The sequence below is a fragment of the Heterocephalus glaber genome, unplaced genomic scaffold (assembly GCF_053883595.1).
Source record: "Heterocephalus glaber isolate CG9 unplaced genomic scaffold, H.glaber_assembly_v1.0 deba00001428, whole genome shotgun sequence".
In the NCBI taxonomy this organism is placed as follows: Eukaryota; Metazoa; Chordata; class Mammalia; order Rodentia; family Bathyergidae; genus Heterocephalus; species Heterocephalus glaber.
The window spans coordinates 18574100-18592769 of NW_028258293.1; the positions used below are offsets into that span (position 1 = coordinate 18574100).

At 46.7% G+C, this 18670-nt stretch overlaps 1 protein-coding gene and 1 pseudogene across 4 annotated transcripts in view; both read left to right on the top strand.

The window, feature by feature from the left end:
• Positions 1–18670, top strand: part of Galnt18 (polypeptide N-acetylgalactosaminyltransferase 18) — a 343509-nt gene that overhangs the window by 54087 nt on the left and 270752 nt on the right. The gene's annotated exons all lie outside the window — the stretch shown is intronic.
• Positions 1–18670, top strand: part of LOC147827990 (serine/threonine-protein phosphatase 2A 55 kDa regulatory subunit B delta isoform pseudogene) — a 152124-nt pseudogene that overhangs the window by 49358 nt on the left and 84096 nt on the right. The window contains exon 2 of the transcript XR_015451447.1: positions 1–18670. This exon is cut by the window's left edge and continues 30669 nt beyond it; it is cut by the window's right edge and continues 84096 nt beyond it. The product of XR_015451447.1 is annotated as a serine/threonine-protein phosphatase 2A 55 kDa regulatory subunit B delta isoform pseudogene (transcript).

Genomic DNA, 18670 nt, shown 5'->3' on the forward strand with positions numbered 1-18670 from the left:
AGAGCATTGGAGGTAGGCAGTGTGGATCCAGATCTAGTGTCCACTGCTTGCTGGCCCTGGGACACCATCCCTAGTGTCTATGAGACCCAGCTTTCTCACCTGGACAATAAGCTGAGATGATGTCTTCCTTCACAGGGCTACAGTGAGGGTTCAGAAATATGATAGCTCGAAGGGGTGTTGCACAAAGGAGGTACTCAGGAAATGGTAGCACTTGCTGTCAGGTGTGCAAATTGCAAGGGTCATTTGTTTAGGGATTCTCAATATTTTTGGCTTGGCCTCAGCAATTCAAAATGGCAACCAGTGTGTGCCCTGTTCAGGGCCGTTACCATCCTTGTGCTATCTTTCCTTCTTTAGGGTTGGCAGAAACTGGCTCATGTCTCTGCACCCCCGACAGCTGCCCGTACCATCTTGTCCTCCTGTGGAGGGCACGGGCCAGTCGTGTTTAACGTCAAGGCTCCTCCTATGCTGGCCCTCAGCTAGGATCTTCACACCCTGATGCTGTCGACAAAGGATGGGGTGGGACAGTGTCTCACACATACTGAGGAGTGCAATTCACATCTCGGGCCTTGTGACTTTGGGCAGGCCACCTGACCAACTTGTTCCTCAGCTTACTTGTGTTTAAAACAGAGATAAGAATACCGATTTTATTATTATTTGGTGGTACTGGGGATGAACTCAGAACCTGTGCACTGAGCACACCCCCATGCCTTTATAATGTTTCTTGTTTTTAATTTTGGGACAGAGTTTCACTGAGTTGCTAAGTTGCCCAGGCTGAGCTCCAACTTGCCATCCTCCTGCCTCAGCTTTCTACCATGCTGACATTATGGGGATGCACTATCATGTCCAGCTTCTCAATTAACTATGAAGACTGAGCTATGCAGGCAAAATGCTGTATCAGGTGCCTGGCACATGGCCAAAAAATGCTAGTTATTTTTATTTTTTATTTTTTATTTTTTTTTAAAAATGTAGTATCTGAAAATTTTGGTTACATTTTTGTACCATACCAGTCCTCAGAAAATACTACATTCTTTAAACTTTTAAAAAAATGGACAATAATTTTTAAACAATAGAAATGGTATTTATGTTGGGTTTTAAAGTATAAAATAACTAACTGTACCATAAACAAATAAATAACTGCTTTCCTTTTCCATAGCAGTACATATAGCAATACATTCTCCTAAGTCATATAGTTATCATTTACAATAGACAACTTAAATTTTACTAATGATGCCAAAAATAATAGAATACAAGGCACAATCATTAAATGGAGTTTTCTTTAGGGTGTAGATTGACATACCAGCGTGATAAGGATACCGTAAAAAGTGCAGAAAAACACAATGTGCAATGAGACCACCATATAAAACATGATTGCATAAAAAGTGATTTGGCCTATTTTAACCTTTAATAATTGAAAATAACCAATCTTTCCCTTAAAATTAAAACTATAAAGTATGACATTTTAAAATTATTTTTATCTATCACTATCTAAAAAATCCTGAAAAAAGGATTTATACCTGGGTAACAGTATATATGTGTTTGTATATATATTTAATTATATCTATCAATATATACACATACACACACAGACACGTTTCTTTGTAAGCCATTTTAGCCTATCAGATATGTCTAAAGTTTAGAAATGACATTAATCCAGATCAACAAGTAAACATCAAATCTCATACCTTTTTTCCTGTATTTTCCTTGAATCCTTTAACCACTTAAAACATTTTCTCTAAGACATCTCTGTCAAAGGACCCACCAGTGCATTATTTTCTACTCAGTACCCCAAAAAAAGATATATCTCAGCATAACTCTTTAATAATTTGCTCTTTAGAATAAATAGCCTTTCTAATATTGAAAAGTGTATGCTGTCCTGACAGTCAAAAACAGGCTCTCCACTGCACTGATTTTCAGTCTTTGGCACAATAAACAGAGATTGAGTGATTGATATAAGAATCAAGTTCTGAAAAATTAGACAGTCAAATGTTTTCCAATGTGGATATGTTTCCTTTTCATCAGTATATTTTCTCTTAAGTTTGGCAGAAGTGGAATAAAGCAAAAGCCTCTTCGAGATAACTTCGTAGGTGAGCATTCTACAACTAAAAGTTTTTCGGATATTAAATGGTGAGAACTTTCTATTTACCTTTAGAGGAAACACATTTCTTAATTTACTGTTACTCTGTGTAACATGTCTTCCTAGGGGCATGACTTCTGTATCAATAAAAATGTACCTTGCTTGGTCAAAAATAATTTTTAACATGAAATGCTCTATCACTAGGAATACTATGTCCTTAAGAGTGTAATGCTAGCTATTTTTATTATCTTCCTCATATCAACTCCTTTGGTCCTTGTAAGTCACTCAAGGAACAAGCAGGCCACACACTAGGTACCCCTTTTCTAAATAAGGAAATGGAGGCTCCACTGTTACCTGGTCAGGAATCTCGTGGGAAGGAAAGATTGAGCCTAGATCCCCCCAGACCTTGTGTGATGACAGCATCTACATCACCACTCAGTGATGTCCAGACACTGCTCCACACACTGGCTTCCTGGGAGCCCAGGATATCTCGAGAACAAATTCCTGGGTCCCATCCCAGATCCGGAGCCTCAGACTCTCCAGGGTGGGGCCTGGAAGTCTGTGTTTGTAAAGTGCTTCCCAGTGAGTACTGAAGCCCATCTGAGGGCAGAGGAACAGGGCCAGGACTCTGGAGGGAACCCAGCCTGAAGCCAAGTGATTCCATCCTCAGTAGGTTAAGCAGCTTCTGAAAATCCAGGCAAAGAAAATGGTCACTTTAACACCACCGCTTTTTCTCCAGGTCATTGGATTCCTTTCTGGATTAAATAACCTCACTACATATTATGGGCTCTGTGGAGAAAGTCCATTTTAACAGTCTTTGTCAAAACATTATGTTTGGTCTGGACCTAGCTAATTGATGAAAGGTGGCCAAAGCCAACTCCATCCAGTGCACAGGGCCCCGGGCACACGGGGTGAACCACACAGTGGTGTATCTCACTGCAGCAAAGAGGCCTCAGAGCTGGCCCACACCCCTTTCACCTTGATCTGACTGAGATATTTAGCAGATGGGAGCTTTGAGGGTTCTGGGAACACAGAGGGGGACTCAGAAGCGCTAATTGTGAAGTGTGAGATTTATCATCACATGCTGAGGACATTCTCTGCACACTCATTGGGTTCCTGCTTACCACACAGCATCAGGGTGGATTCTTCACAGATGTACCCTTGGGACCTTCCCCTTTGTGCCTGCAGGTTGCCATACTGGTGGTGGCTAAGCACATGGACCAAGGATCAGGATGCCTGGGTACACATCCTGACTCTATCCCTCACTAGCTTTGAGCTCTTGGGCAAACTACTAAATTTGTTTTATGCTTAACTTTCTCATCTATAGGCTGGAAATAATAAGACTCACCCCATTAGATTGCTCTGAGGGTCAAGTGAGATGATCTAGGAAAAGTGGAGTCCCATGGAAAGCACTACAAGGTTAATTGTCATTGTTACTTCACTTAACAGTCTCTGGTAGCAGGGGTGATGTGAGAGCAATTAATTTGGAGACTGAGCTTTTGAGGCAAGTGCACTTCGCATTCACATACACTCAGCAGCAATGGTCGGAGCCAGGAGCGCCAGCCAGGTACTATGCTAAGTGGGGCTGGGTGGAGACCTGAGGTCAGCTCAGGGTGGGGCCCGGGACTGAACGGAGCAACACACACTGAGAAGAGGGCAATCAAAGAAACCATGGAATCTGGGGGCAGCAGGTAGCACCTTCTTGATCTGAGGGGTCAGGGAGGCTATGAAGTCAGGAGCAAAAGAAGAAGCTGGTTAGTCAATCCTGGGAAAAACATTCTAGGCAAAGGGCAGAGCTTGGTGAGACCGAGAAAGCCAGGGAGCAAGGGAGGGGAGGCTGGAGGTATGGGCAGGGCCACCAGGTCCTCAAGGCCTACTGGGCTGGAGGGAAGAAGACCTGGGCAGTGCAAGGCCAGCGGAGTTGCTGAGGACAGACAGACAGACACAGCTGCAGGGTGAAAAGGCTGTTCAGCCACAGTAAGGTGCATAGAGAGGTTGGGGTGAGAAAGGACACAGGGGGACAAATCAAGGGGCTGTGGGGAGACCACGGTGGACTCAGTTTGACGCACTGGACACAGCTCTGTGCTCAGCTCAGTGCGGTGTTCTCTGTTCACTCTGACTTCCAGCCTGGCCACGCTCACTCACATGTCTTCTGCACACAGAGGAAACAGGGCCCTGTCTGTGTGTTTTCTAAGCCAGGAAAAGTCCAAACTGCGTTTCCCATCAAATGGTCTCTGACTTCCTGAGAGGCCTGCTCTGCTCATGTCCCTCTGTGTCAATCGCCCCGAACCAGAGTTCCTCTCTTTCCTGAGCCTTTCCTGTCTCCACAGACTGGCTTTTCTCCATTTCAGTTAATCTTCTCTGGCTGCTCCAGCAACCTCATGTCCTGCCTTCTGATCCTCACGTCTCATCTCTGCCCTTGCCTGCTTATCAGCAGCTGGAAAGTGGGACATGGGTGTTACATGGTCACTGCTCGGGGAAATAATGGATTCTTGTCACACCGGGGATTGTTCAGTCATTTTGGGAAGGAGTGTTTGTCTGGGCAGATGGGAAGTGGCCCCTGGTCTATGGAGCCCTGACTGTTGAGTCTGCCCCATTCTTCTCTGCTCAGGATGTGGGTCCCTCACAGGGGATTTCGGGAAACTGAAGCTCTCAGTCCCTTGGGTAGAGTCCCCCTAGTCTCCAAGCTCCCTAGACCAGAGTTTCTTAAAGGAAGTCCCAGAGGAGGTGAGGAAGAGAGAATGAAAGAAATCCGGCCAAGAAATAACCTAACAGAGCTCCACCCGCTGGCATAGTTTCCAGGGGATGTTGGTTGTATAATGTAATCTGAGTATGAAACTTATTCCAAAGAATGCTTTTCTAGATTGGGGTGTTGGGGTATGGGCAGGCAGTGTCTTACCCAGACACTAAGCAAGAGGTGAACCTCAAGTGGAAAGCTAAGACCTTGAGCACCCTTCCATGGTGGTATCTCTCTGAAAGATCATTTTTCTTTCCTTAGCCGTTAAGAGTTCATCACCTTGGAGAAAGAGAGGCGGCTATTTTATAACTCTTGGATGAGTTATGGTGGGTCTACTTCATTACATTCTGATGTGTAGGCCGTCACCACAGGCTGTCCATAAACTTTTGACAGGGTGACAGGGAGGCAGTAGCCACAGGACATACAAAATGTCGGGCATCTGAGGGCCTGTTCACAGTGGTCCACAGTAGAAAAGACTCCCTAGGATTATCCAGCTAGTGGTTTTTAAATGAAGTTAGCCTTAGAATTTTTGGACAAGTAAAAACCTGACCTAGAAACCTAATACGTTCGGTACAGCACAAGAGTCTGAGCTGGCTGAAGTTAGGGGTGGGGTTAGCTGAGAACTTGGGCTGCAGGCTTTTTGCCACAGCTTTCTGCTAAGGACTCTTGGGGCATCCCAGGGCTGGCTTTAAAAATCATCCATCGGTTCAGGCAGGGAGAGTGACTTGCCCCAGGTCACCAAGCCCTTAGAGACCCATGCCTCAAGGAGGTCACATGGCACAGTGACAGTGTGAATCAAAATCCAGGACTCCAGGCTGATAGCTTTGTGGTCCCTCCTGTACACCTTGCTCTCTGTCCTAAACACCGAGCATCTGTCAGCCTGCAGCATGGAGCCTCTAGGGAAGGGAGGAGGGAACTGTTCGCTCTGAGACCCCAAGCGGGTTGCTGAAACCACTTTTTCCTCCTCTAGCAGGAATGAGTATGAACTAAGGGTGCTGCAGGGAAGGCTCACTCCGTAAGGAGCCTCAGGTATGAATGGATGGAAAATGAGTCACCATGGGGTTGGATCCAGGTCTGCAATATGTTAGGTGGGGGATTGGAGCCGTAGGATAGGGGTGCAAAAAGCTGGTGAAGTCCCTATGGCTTCATTCTTCTCTTGTGCTGGAGGGTGATTAGTCAGTTGTCTTTTTTGTTTGGCTGCATAACAAACAACTCCAACCCTCAGTGGCTTATAAAGCAGAAGTTTATTTCTTCCTCATGCTGCACCTGGGCTGTGCGTTGGCTGTGCTTCTGCTCCATATGCTTTCTCATTCCCTGGTGTGCCTGTTTTGTTGTGGCTGAGAAGAACAAGAGGCCGAGCCAAACTGCACAGCCGCATTTAAAACTTCTGTTCAGATGTGCTGTACCTTCTGTCTGCTTGCATTGCATTGGCCAAAATAAGTCATTAGCTGATCTTAGCAGTGGGGCAGGGCCTTTGTAAGTCATGAGAAGTATTAGCTTTCTAAATCAATTTATAAAGAGGAAAGGTTAATTTTGGACCTGTTTCCAGAGATTTTGGTCCGTGGTCACTTGGCTCTGTTCCTTTGAGTCTGTGGCAGTACAATGCATCCTGGCAGGAGCTCACGGAGGAGGCTTGTTCACCGACAGCCATTGGGAAGCAAAAAGAGAGGGAGGAAGGAAGGGGCAGGGTCCCAATGTCCTCCTCAAGGACAAGCCCCCAGTGACCTAATTTCCTTTCACTAGTCTCCATCTGTTAAAGGTTACACCACCTCCCCTAGTGCTATGGTGTGGGGACCAAGCTTTCAGCACATAAACTTCGGGGACATTGAAGATCTAAACTGTAGCATAAGGTAGAGGGAAAGGGATTGTATAATGCTCTTAAAAGCGAGAATAATTGCAATCAGTGCAGACTACTATAAAAGGTATTTTGGGACATTGGTGGAGATACGCAGGGTGTGTGTTGCATAGGACATAGTCTGTGGAGATAGAATGACCTTTAAGATCTCTGGATCCTAGCTCTTGAAGATTTTAAGAAAGTCTGTGCCCAGTTTTTCAGAACCCTTGCTCCCAGTGTTCTATGTCCCTCGTGGAGATCTTTGGTTTTTCTTTGTGTTTCCTAGAAGAGGGTATGGGCCTGAGCTGGCTTGCAGAGGCAGCATTGGCTACCCCTCTGTGGGGCTGGCAGGGCTTGGTAACCAAGGAGGGCGGAGGAGTACTTGTACTATGACTGACACTGAGCTCAGGCCATGCTTGGTAGGAAGTGGGAGGGAGCGAGGCCACAGGACTCCTTCCCACTACTCTCCCCACCCACTTTTCCAGGAATTGTGTGTTTTACACTTATGATATTGCTTTGACAGAGGAAAAATCAAAACAGCAGCTCTTTGAGATGCGGAGTTTCCAAACAACACCACCTTCCTGATGGAAATCAATGGCTGCTTACTTTAATGGAGGTATTAGTAGTTTTCGTAATATTGCTTATCAGTAAATCAAGACTCAGGAAATCACTCTAAAGTGGGATCATTGGAGATTCTGGATCTGAGTTACTTGGCGAAATGCTGCTGCTGACCATTTTAACAGTGTCATGGGCTCGCGGCTCAGCAGAAAGCTTCACCCAAATCATCTGTCCTCTACTAGGTGGCCTTTGAGCAGGCAAACACTGCTAACGAGGTGGAGGACATTCCGCACAGGGGAATGATAATGGCTCTGTTGGCTGCTGCTTCTTCCATGGATTTCAAAAGGCAACTAGTCGGCTGTGTGGAAAAGGAATTCAGATAAGAAGGAGCCAGGAATGTGCAACTACTTTTGCTCAAATGGCCTTCTCTGGTATTGCAAAGCCAATGAAGAGGGGCAAAAGACAAAATCAGAAAGGCACCTGCATTCACTCTGCAAAAGACAAGCTTGTGCTAGGTCAGGTGAGACAGGCCTGAAGGATTGGCCTGTTCACAGCAGGCTGCTCCTGAGGACCTTTTGCTACTCTGAAGTTGGTCGTTTCTATTTTTCTACAAATTTTTTATTTTGAAAGATATCAACCTTACAAGGAACATTCCTATGTCCTAGTAGACTCACTATTGTTCACATTTTGCCACAGCTGTTTTATCTTTTTCTATGGTTACTTTTTATCTCCCTGGACCATTTGAGAATTGAATATATTATACTTTCTAGTTTGTTTCTCCTAAGGACAAAGACACTCTTCTGTAGAACCACAATATACTTATCACACTCAGCAAAATTCATGTCAATAATCATTATCTTCAATCATTATTCAGGTCTTCCAGCAAGGCCCAGGGATGGTCACCATAGCAGGGTTCATCTACAGGGGCAAATCCTGCTTGCTGCCTGTTCTCATGAATAAAGTTTTATTGGAACACAGCCATACTCACTCATGTATGCATTCATTGCCTGTGGCTGCTTTTGCGCTATACTTGCAGAGATGAGTGGTTGGGAGAGATAGCTGGCAAATCCTAAAATATTTTTACCTCTTGACCCTTAATTCAGGAGCCAATTGAGGCTCATATTTTGCATGGGTTTTATATTTGTAAACTATGTATAAAGGATCCCTAATTCATGAACATTCTTTACATGTGAATGACAACAGTCCCCTTGGCCTGATGCCCTAGGAATTCATGCTCTGCTTACTCTGACCATGTCTCCCATCAAGTCGTTTTAAGTCCCTGGCTCTAAGGAACTGCTTAATAATGTAGTTATATGAAATATACTTGCCTGTGTCTTTATTCTTTGTTCCCGAGGTTCTTTTTGTCTCAAACACCTCCTGATCTTGTCTTAAAGATTAGAGCAGGTGCCACCTCCAGGAAACCTCTGGAACCTTTCTCTTTCCCTGTTCCCAGGACGCCAGTACCCACCATCTGGTTGTCCAAGCTTCTGAGACCTGCTGGCTTCTCTGGTACAGCACTTACCATGCTAATGTGCTATTTATTTCTGTTCTCACCACTACTTTGTGGAGGCCTTCAGGGTGGGGATTATGTCTTATCTGTCTGTATATCCTCCATGTCTAACATAAAGTCCTACATGCTCAGTAATTGTTTCTTGCATAAATGGATAGATTCCTCAGTGGCTCAAGGGCTTCTTCTCTATCCCCAGCCCACCCTGTGGGATTTCCAGCCCTCTTTTTCTCTTGCCCCTTCTGCTCCCAGTGATTGAGGTGCTCACCTTCCTGGTGGCTGATTTGCATGTGGCCTTAGATCAATCTAGTTTAGAGACCAAAAGGAGAGGTACAGGAGGAGAGCAGAGAGGTTGATTGAAGGAGCTCTTTCCTCCCTGATCTGCTCCTCTGCAGTCCAGAGTCCTGTTTGAACCTCCCACCAGCTCCCAGATGCCCCCAGTCATCGGTGGCTGCTTTGAGTCAGGGATCTTGGCCACCACTCCATGGCAGGCGGCACCAACGGGTGACAGAGTGAACACTGAATGTGCTGAGTATCTTCTCCTTCAATTCTCATGTGCCTAAGAAGAGGGCATTGTTCCCTTGCTCCAGACAAGGAAACTGAGGCACATATTGGTGGCCTCATGGTTAGGAAGTATCAGAGCTGGTTTACAGACTGGGAGCTATGTGATTCAAAATTCTCTTTCCTTAGAAACGTAAATGTGTTGTATACCTAAAATGTACCAATAAAAGAATTTGAGAAAACAAAACAAAACAAAACAAAACAAAATTCTCTTTCCTTGTCCCCTACGGTGTACCCCTGGCAGGGTTAGTGTGTCTCTGGCATTGCATTTTAACCTCTGAGGGAGTTTACGGTTCCATGCAGTGTTGAAGTTTGGGGTTAGGGTCTAGATCAGGGCTGTCCAATAGAGGGAGTGTTCTCTGACAAGGAAGAAGTACTTGATCTTCTCTATGCAGTATGTATCCAGTAGCCTCATGCCACTTATGAAGCCTTGACATGTGGCTACTGAACTTACTTAATTTCAAATAACATATTGAATTTAAATAGCCACGTATGGCTAGTGACTATTGGTAATAAAGACTAGAGTAAATGTTGGCCGAGTTCATTTTGGGTAAATGTGGTCTGTGGGCTGGGTTAGCATGGAACTAATAGGAAAATTGGCATTAAATTCCAGACAACTCATTTATTCTGGAATTGGGAACTGCCTGATTGCACAGCGCTTATGAGCCCTGATAGCTTTCAGGTTTCCATTTGGGGCAACTAACTCCTCCATCCCTCCAGCAACACAGAGGGGCAGGCAGAGAGAGGTGGGGAAGGAAAGAAGGCTATTGCAAGGACGACCCAGAGAACCAGGAGCAGTGAGATGTTAGACATTTACTCTAGCTTCGCTCCTCTGAGCATTTGCCCATGATCCTTTTGGGATATGGGATTGCAGGGCTGGATGTGTCTTCCTAGCTAGAGTTGCAAGCACAGTGTAGACTCCCAGGAAAATATGCGTTCTCCCAGTGCCTGGGTGGGGGTCCCTGCGGGGTGTCACGTGTGCTGTCTCTTAAGCTGAGCTGTTCAGCTGGAGAAGTTTGTGTAGTGATTGCAAACCTGGAATTTGGGGCCACATGTTCTGAGGTTAAAGTTTACCTGCTCAGTGGCATTGGGCAAGTTACTTCACCTCTCTGTGTTCAGGTTTCTCCAACTGAATGGGGGTTAGTTAACAGCACAACTCCATATCCTCATGTAAGTCACGTAGCAGCCAAAAAAGGGAACACACCCCAAGCAAGACGCTTCATGAGCATTCAGCATCCAGTAGGTCTTGCTGATTTTTAGGGCATTGGTGCCAACCATGATGCTGCAGTCAGATCAGCATAGACCTTTATCTTCTGCTTTAGGGTTTTTCTCCTTTTTTTATTTCTACCAATAGTTTCTAGCTTTCAGAACTCAAAATACTTTTGGGAGCTTTGCAAAAATTTGCTTCCAAATCCTGGGAAAGGATGTCTGTTTTCTCATCTCATCTCCCTCCCTCTCTCTAGATATTTATAGTTCTGGATAGAAAAGAGCTGCTTTGATTTCTCAGAATAGTTTCCACCAAAGTGTGTTGTCGGGGAGGCAGGGCTGGGGGTAGAGTGTTAGAGTTGGCGTGGGAAGGCCTGGGTTCGCATCCCACTTGCCAGCTGTGTGGCCTCCTAGACCCAGTCCCAAGCCAGGTGACAATCCCAGCCTGTGTCCTCATCTATGAAGTGGGGTTGGAGCAGTAGTCAGATGCAATGATGCAGCCACTTGCCTCCACGGAGCAGATGCTGTAAATGTCAGTTTCATCTCAGCATTTACATCCTCCTACAAGATCAGTGTTCCAACTCACAAGTTGGAAACTACTTGGGGTCCTTCCCCAGGGCTCACAGCTGGAAGCCGTCCCAAAGCAGTCTTCAGAGTTCTGCAGCATCAGACCCTGTCTTCCCAGCACTTGGCTCTTCCTCTACCAACAGGCCTTAGACGATGGGAGCAAAGCTTCCGGAAAGCACCAACTGCAGGCTGGGTCACACTTCCTCTGTGGGAACAGTCAGGGAGAGCCAAGTCCCCAGATGCAGGGAGGTGTGCGGTGACAAGCTGACTTGGGGAAGATGGCTTGGATCGTGATGTTTAGGGAAGATGGCTTGGACCGTGATGTTTAGGGCAGCAAGTCCTCTGCCAGCTGCTCTTTCTAGGGAGGGGGAGGGGTCAGCACCTGGTTTGGAGTTTTGTTTGCAGAGAAAGATGAAGCGGGGAACATCAGGAGAACAGTGGAAAATTGTAGAAGGCATAGAGAGGAGGAACAGGTGGGAAACAGGTGGTTTCTCAGTCTCCTTCTGTCTCTGGACACGAGGACCGCCCTGTGAGGCACCAGACAGGTCGTTCACCAGATGCAGACCCAAGTTCGAGTTGCTCTTGCCACTTTCCTGCACAGGATCTAGAATAAATGGCTTTGTAGCCTCCAGGAGCCTAACACTGAAATGAGGATTAAGGGTGCAGCAGTTAGGTTTTGGATGAACTAAGTGCATCTTTTCCCCATGACAGTTCATGATAAATAACACCATGTGTGCTCATCTACTGGCTTGGCTTTGCTATTTGCAGAAGCTCGCATGGACTGTCCAGGAGGCTTTGAGGTGGTGCTGTGCATGTGCCACAGCGTGTTGGGTGGAGGCTGATGGGTGCTGCTGGCATCAGTGGGAGTTCCCAAAGCCCTAACTCTGTGTTCTGGAAGGCCCAGCACCTAGGTTCATGGCTTGGCTCAAACCATGTTCTCATAGCAGGACCTGTGGTGGAGTCCTTACTCCGGGTATCCCTCCAGGTAACCTTATTTGGAGATCGAAACTTTATAGGACTAATGGAGTTAAAATAAGGTAATCAGAGTGGGCTCTGGCCCAGTACAATTGGTGTCCATATTAAAGGGGAAACTAGGACACAGGGGCACACCTAAGGGAAGATGAGGCGAGGAGACATAGTGAGAAGACGCCATCTATGAGCTAAGGAGGAGACACAGAACAGGTCATTCCCTCGAAGCCCTCAGATGGAGCGAGCCTCCACATCCAACGCAGTGATCTTGGACTTCAGGCTCCCAGAACTGCGAGGAAATACGTGTCTGTTCTGTGGGTTTGTAGGGCAACCTATCAGATGAATGTAGGTAGTGGTCCTGCACCTCTAATAAGAGATGGGGTCATGAGAGTGTCTGTGGAGGGCCTTATGGCCCTGGCCAGAGTGCTTCCCTGCACTTGCTGCCTGGCTGTGGTCAGGGCTCTTGATCCTGTGAGCCATGGCTTCCTGCTCAGGACACAGAGGCCGGATAATCCCCTCCCTTCCTCTATACTTGTGTGTCAGTGAAATGGGAAGATGGTGGTGACAGGTGTTACCCCGCATTCCTCCAACCTGCTGTCATCTCCCCTTTGCAGATAGACAGCTCCCCTCTTCTTGGCTCTGCCCAGCAGCTGCTCACTCCCTTGCTGCTTGAGTATTTCTGGAGGCAGAAACACCCATGGCCCAAGGAAGGTTTCGGTGAAGACCTTTGGGCATAGTTCTATGCTAGACCTGGACCAGAAAGATTTCCCTTACCTGTGTGTTTTGGGGATGAATTAATAAAGGACATCTTTATTAGACATCTGATTTTTGCCTGGCTCTGCTAGGAGTTCACATTTGCTTTCACATTTAATCCCATTGCAATCCTATGAACCAGATATTATTATTCTTTTTTTCAGACAGGGAGGTGAATGGCAGACAGCATAAATAACTTGCTGCAGGTCACCTGTCTTATAAATCTCTGCCATGCAGGGATTTTAGTAAGAATTGTGTGGCTCCAGAGCCTTTCCCTTTTGCGGGACACTATGCTTCATTTGGAGAAGCAAGAAACTTCCAGAGTATGGAGATGTAGGTGGGGTAGGGAAAGGCCCTGGCCTGCTGCTGAGAGAAGGTGGCTGTGCCCACATGGTGGCCTGAGTTCCCTTCCCTTCTCTTTCCCTGCTTCTCACCTCCCTGTAAAGGGCACCAAGGAGTTACCCAGGCTGCTGTTTTTCCTCATGGATTTTTAATAAAGATGATGAATGAACCAAGAATTGATAAGAAAAGGCAAATGGTGTTTGGATTATACATTATTCTAGTAAAATGTATTTTTCACTGCGGGTTTTAAGTGACTTTTTTGTTAAAATGCCATCACAGAAGGAAAGGTTAAATAAAATGAGTTTTCCATGGCAGAAGTGTCAACCGAGGGCTAAGACCCTCAGGCAGCAGAGCTGTAAGCTTTGCTGACTCCCTGGGGGCAGGGTTGTGACCACTGAAGAGGCTCTTTCTGGGGTGGGGGTTTGGGGGAGGCTAGAGGAGTGACTTCCCAAGAAGGCCTGGAGCAATCTCAGTAGTTCTGCTCCCTGGAGGCCTGGCAGGTCTGAAGACCCAAGAAAATGGTTCCCTCAGCACCTGTTAAGGTGCGTGCACAAGTGCACAGAGCTGCTGGCCACTCTGCCACTCCACGAGCCGCCTCTGTTCCCTAGGGCGCTGTGATGCCATGGGGCCTGCAGCCAGAGGGACAGATCAGAGCCATGTGGGGACAGAGCCCTTCTGTGAGCTCCTTGCTGACTCTGAAGGAGGCTTCTCCTATAGGCAGGACTGAGAGAGCTTGTGCTGGTCTCATGTCTCCAGGGAGAACTGCTTGTCTGGGCTTTCAAGATGTTTGGCACCAGGTGGTGAATTGCGTCTCACATTAAAGTTATTTTTCTTTCTGAATCTGTCTCTACCAAGTGTGCCTGTTATGATTTGGAAATATCTTGTCACAAGTGCTTTGTGCATTGCATCCCATCCTGTTCCACCCTGCCCCATCCCATCCCATCCTGTTCCTCTCCATGTGGCAAATATACACGAAGGTGTGCTCGGTGTCCCGTCCAGCTCTAAGTGGGGGGGGGGCACGGAGATGGCCATGCCCCAGTCCATGCTGATACCAGGCTCCCCCACCGAGGAAGGACATAAACTGACAGTTATAGCACGAGGCAGACGATGGAGAGACTGGCCCCGCCTCTGCAAGTGGATCCAGGAGCAGAGGCTTCTTAAGGTGCTGATTGGGCTGGGTTTTCAAAGGCTGGATTGCAAACATTGAATCTCTCCGCTGGCACTTAGAGAGCACTTGCTGGGGGCTGGGCCACATCCCTAGCATTTTCCATCCCTTACCTCATTACTCCCTGGCTGACTGCCTCAGAGGGAGGTGCTCTTACTGTCACCTCCATTTTCCAAAGGAGGAAGCAGAGGCTCAAGGGAAGCAGCTGGGGAGGTGGTGGAGCAGAGTTCAAGCCCAGGCAGGCACAAGCTCTCTTGCCTATCTAGGTCCATCTTGACCCCGGGAGCAGAGTGCGGGGCTTCAGTGAGTCCCCCCTAGAGCGCAGATGTGTTTTCCTGGTGGAGTAGGTCTCCCCAGCCTCACTGTCAGCCTGGGGCGTGGTGGGGAGGCTGGAAAGGTGGCCACCTCCAATGTGCTCTCTGGCCTGGGGAGGGGGAAACCCCGCAGCTTGTTGGCGGAGGAGGGTGTCAGCCCCACCCTGGGGCTCCTGGGGCTGTTGGCCAGGAAACTTTGACCCTGGGCAGGGTTTTCCGTCTCTGCTGCCTGTGGAGACTGGTGCTGAGAGCGGAGGCAGAGCCATCCCGCTGCGGCTGGCCTCAGGCCCAGGGTGCGCCTGGCTTCCACCCACAGGGACCATGTCATGCTCACCAGGGAGCCTGGGTGCACCCTGCTTGGCACTTTGGACACTGGTGAAGCACACAAGCTGGGGTTATGTGCAGGCATTCAGCCGTGCGATGTAGCTATTTTCCCTCATTTGTCTTTTTCTAGAGAAAATCGAGGGCTCCATTGTATCTGTTACAAAATACAGCCTTTTCTCTATTTTAATGTGCCACCAATTGTAAGACTCATCATCGATTTAATAATACTCTCTCAGAGGAAAAAAAAGAAAAGAAAAACCACCACATTAAAACTACACATTGATCGTAGGATTCATCACCAATTACCGCCTCAGAAACATTGTGTATAGAAAGAAATGAGCATCGTGGAGTCCAGAGGGTGTGATGCTTTCTAAACACTGTGCCCTTGTGTGGGGAGCTTGTCCTACAAAGGGGGCGCTGGCTGATACTGGTGAGTGACGGGCAGCCAAGCCGAAGGCCACGTCCATCTACTTCTGCCTCGGCTGTCTTCCATTTCAATCATCCAGTCCTACTTTGGGAACATTTCAAGTAGCTGAGAAACACACAGCTGAATTCATTCTTCAATTGGGTTTGACAAATAATCAGCTTCCACTTCAAGCTGGGGAAGTGTTGAACTCAGCGGATACACAAGGGCTGGGCTCCGATCAGATCACTAGGTACTTGGGTGCAACTTCTTGACTGTTGGTGAACATTAGACCCAGATACGTGCCATGAGAGCACATATCCGCCCTCGAGATCCCAGGGAACTGGGGCAAATTTCAGCAACCTCAGACACAATTGCTTTTTCTCCCTGGGTCCCAGTTTCCCCTATTGTGTAGTATGGTTGCAAAACAAAAATAGCCAGCTGACAGCTGCTGAATTCTTAGTATGGGCCAAATATTGCTCTGTATGCCTTACAAGTACTAACTCATTTAATCCTCACAATAGCCCTAGGAGGTAGATACTATTATCTTCATTTTTCAGATAAGCTAACAGGAGCACAGGTTAGTTAAGAAATTTCCCCAGGGGGCCTGGGATGTAGCTCAGTGGCGCTGAGCCTGTCTGGAAAGCACAAGGTCCTGAGATCCCTGGAACTGGGAGGGAAAAAAAAAGAAATTTCCCCAAATTCACATAACTAATAAGTGGCAGAGATAAGCATTGAATTGAATCTCTCTGGTTGTAGGGTCCAGGTTATGAACAGTGTGGGTACTGAGTTAGGGCAATAATTAATGTATGAAGAGAAGCAACTTAGCCCTTTGAAAAATGAAATTTAAAGTGTAGCTCCAAAGACAGATTAGATGGCAGTCTTTCTGGTTGGAGAGACATGAGGTACAGAGAGACTCTCTTGTTTGCAGAGTCCTGGAGGCACATCTGTGATATCCTGGAGTTTCTGAAAGCAGAGGGGCTGGACAATCTCCATGAGCCACCCAGTGCCAGTATCCTGGGACTGTCTGGGAAAGACGAAATTCTAGTACCATGTGCCTCCTGATGACGTGTCATGTCTTCTAATAGTCTTGAACATTTGTTCAACACTTATTTGTTGGGGACAAGGAGAAGCAGATTTTCCAGTAATAGAATCAATGTATCTTTTTCTTTACATTCTTTAAACTATAAAATGAACATAACACCTGATATTATTTAAGCTTGTGGCTTCACTGCATATTTTTCTGTCACTCATAACTAGATGGTACTAGCCACTCATTGTCTAAAGATAGTGGTAGCTTACATTGACACCTCATAAAATGTTTGTGTGATGCAAATTGTACTATATTCTGCTTTACTCGTTTCAGAATTCAGCTGGCTGATACTGCCAAGTTCAAGTTGTTGGCAGCTGGCATCATGCCAAGTTGGAAGCATGGTCTGTAGTTGTATGGTGCCATTTCCACATGCAAGCTGAAAAAATACTCAACAGAGGTCGTAGGCTGTGGCTAGGAAGATGTTTGATTTTTATATGCAAAGTCTTTTTAACCCAAGGGCCCCATCTTGCACAGAAGTAAGATTGAATTACTTTTTGCCAATGATGTCTATTCAGTATTGCCCATGGAAACCTGAGTTAAATGGTACCTTATTGTTGACTTAGTCTAGTGACATTTTTGTGGTCTCGTTAGGTGGACTCTAGCAACTGTGAGGACTGCCATGTATGGGATTCAGTGTGCATACTACACAGTTCTAGGAGTGTGAATGGCATCCTCTAGAGATAACCTGCACAGTTACTGAAGGGAGTAAAAAAGTAGATTCCAGATTATAGAGCTATAGTGACACTCATGAGAAACCCTACAAGAACAAGACCAGATGATTTGGGCACTGAGAGCCCATATTGTTCACTACACTGGGTTGGAAAATATCCCTCCAGAATTCATGTGCACCCAGAACATCAGGATGTGACATTATTTGAAACGAGGATCTCAGCTGGTATAATTAATTAATATGAAGTCATAGTGGATTAGGGTGGGCCCTAGTTCACTGACCAGTGCACTAGATGAGAAAACAGAGATGCAAAGCCATACAAGGAAGAACAGCACCTGAAGATGGGGGCAGAGATTGGAGTGATACATTTCTAAGTCAAGGAACATCAGGGATTACCAGCAACTGCCAGACGCTAAGAAGAAGAAAGGATGAATTCTTCCCTAGAGCCTTCAGAGCAAATGCAAGCTCCTCCAAGGACACACCTTCCTCCTCAGACAGGCGCCATGGCCAGGTGGAAGAGTTAGTTAGCACACTGCCACTGCACCAAGACCATTTTTCAAAGAGATGGACTCCAAAGATTTCCGGCATATGGTAGGAAAGAGGCTAAGGTCTGGGGGAAGGTGGTGTAGGATCATCAGGGTGTTGGTTTGCATTCTATCATAGTGCTGTAAGCCAGCTCAGATTCAGGCCAACATCAGAAATCAGTAGACCACCTGTGCCAAGGTCATACATAGGGCAAAACGATCACATGGAGTGGACGGGACCTAAGAGGTCACTTTGAACAAACACTCCAGGTTTAAAGGAAGAAACTGGGACAGACAAGGGAGTGGCAGTAGTTGCTCAGTTATACACAGTGAGGATGCTTGGAGCCAACCCCTTGGCTTCTGTTTACTATGACTCATTAAATAGCACTGGAATGGGTCTGGTTGTTCACTACCATGTTCTTGAGTTCACCTAGGGTGGGAGATTTGCCACGTGCCCTTTTTCGTATTCTTTGACCATCTTGAGCTGCTGTTCACTTATTCATCCTACAGTCATAAGTTCTCTCTGGGCCTGTATGTGCCATAGCAGGACCACTATTTGAGTGGGGATGACCATTGTTGTCTCAGGGACCACTACAGATGCTAGAGAAGTAGACAAAGTGTCCCGCATTGTGATCAGTGATGTGAAGAAGGAGAGCCATGGCTATGGAGAAGCTTGTGTTTAAGATGGGGAAGCGAGGGAGGTCTTCACTTTGACTATGACTGCTCATGCCCGCTAGCAGGTCAGAGTCTGGACTAGAAATGTTACAACACAGCGATTCCCAGATCCAGACACAGCTGTAGGGCAACCAAATCTTCTCCATATCATGAGGGCCATATCCCCCAACAGCCAGCTATCCCCCAGTCTGTCCCATGTGCCCTCATCATTAGCTAGTGCTGAGGCAGGATTGACTCTGAACATGATTCTGACAATGAGAACGATGCTGTTAAACTTTTTCAAGTCCAGAAGGGGAAACATAGTGACAAGGGAAGAGATTAACTCCTGGTGACAAATCAGCATGACTGTGTGACCTTTTGTAAGTGCTTAACTTCTCTGAGCTTCAGTCTCCTT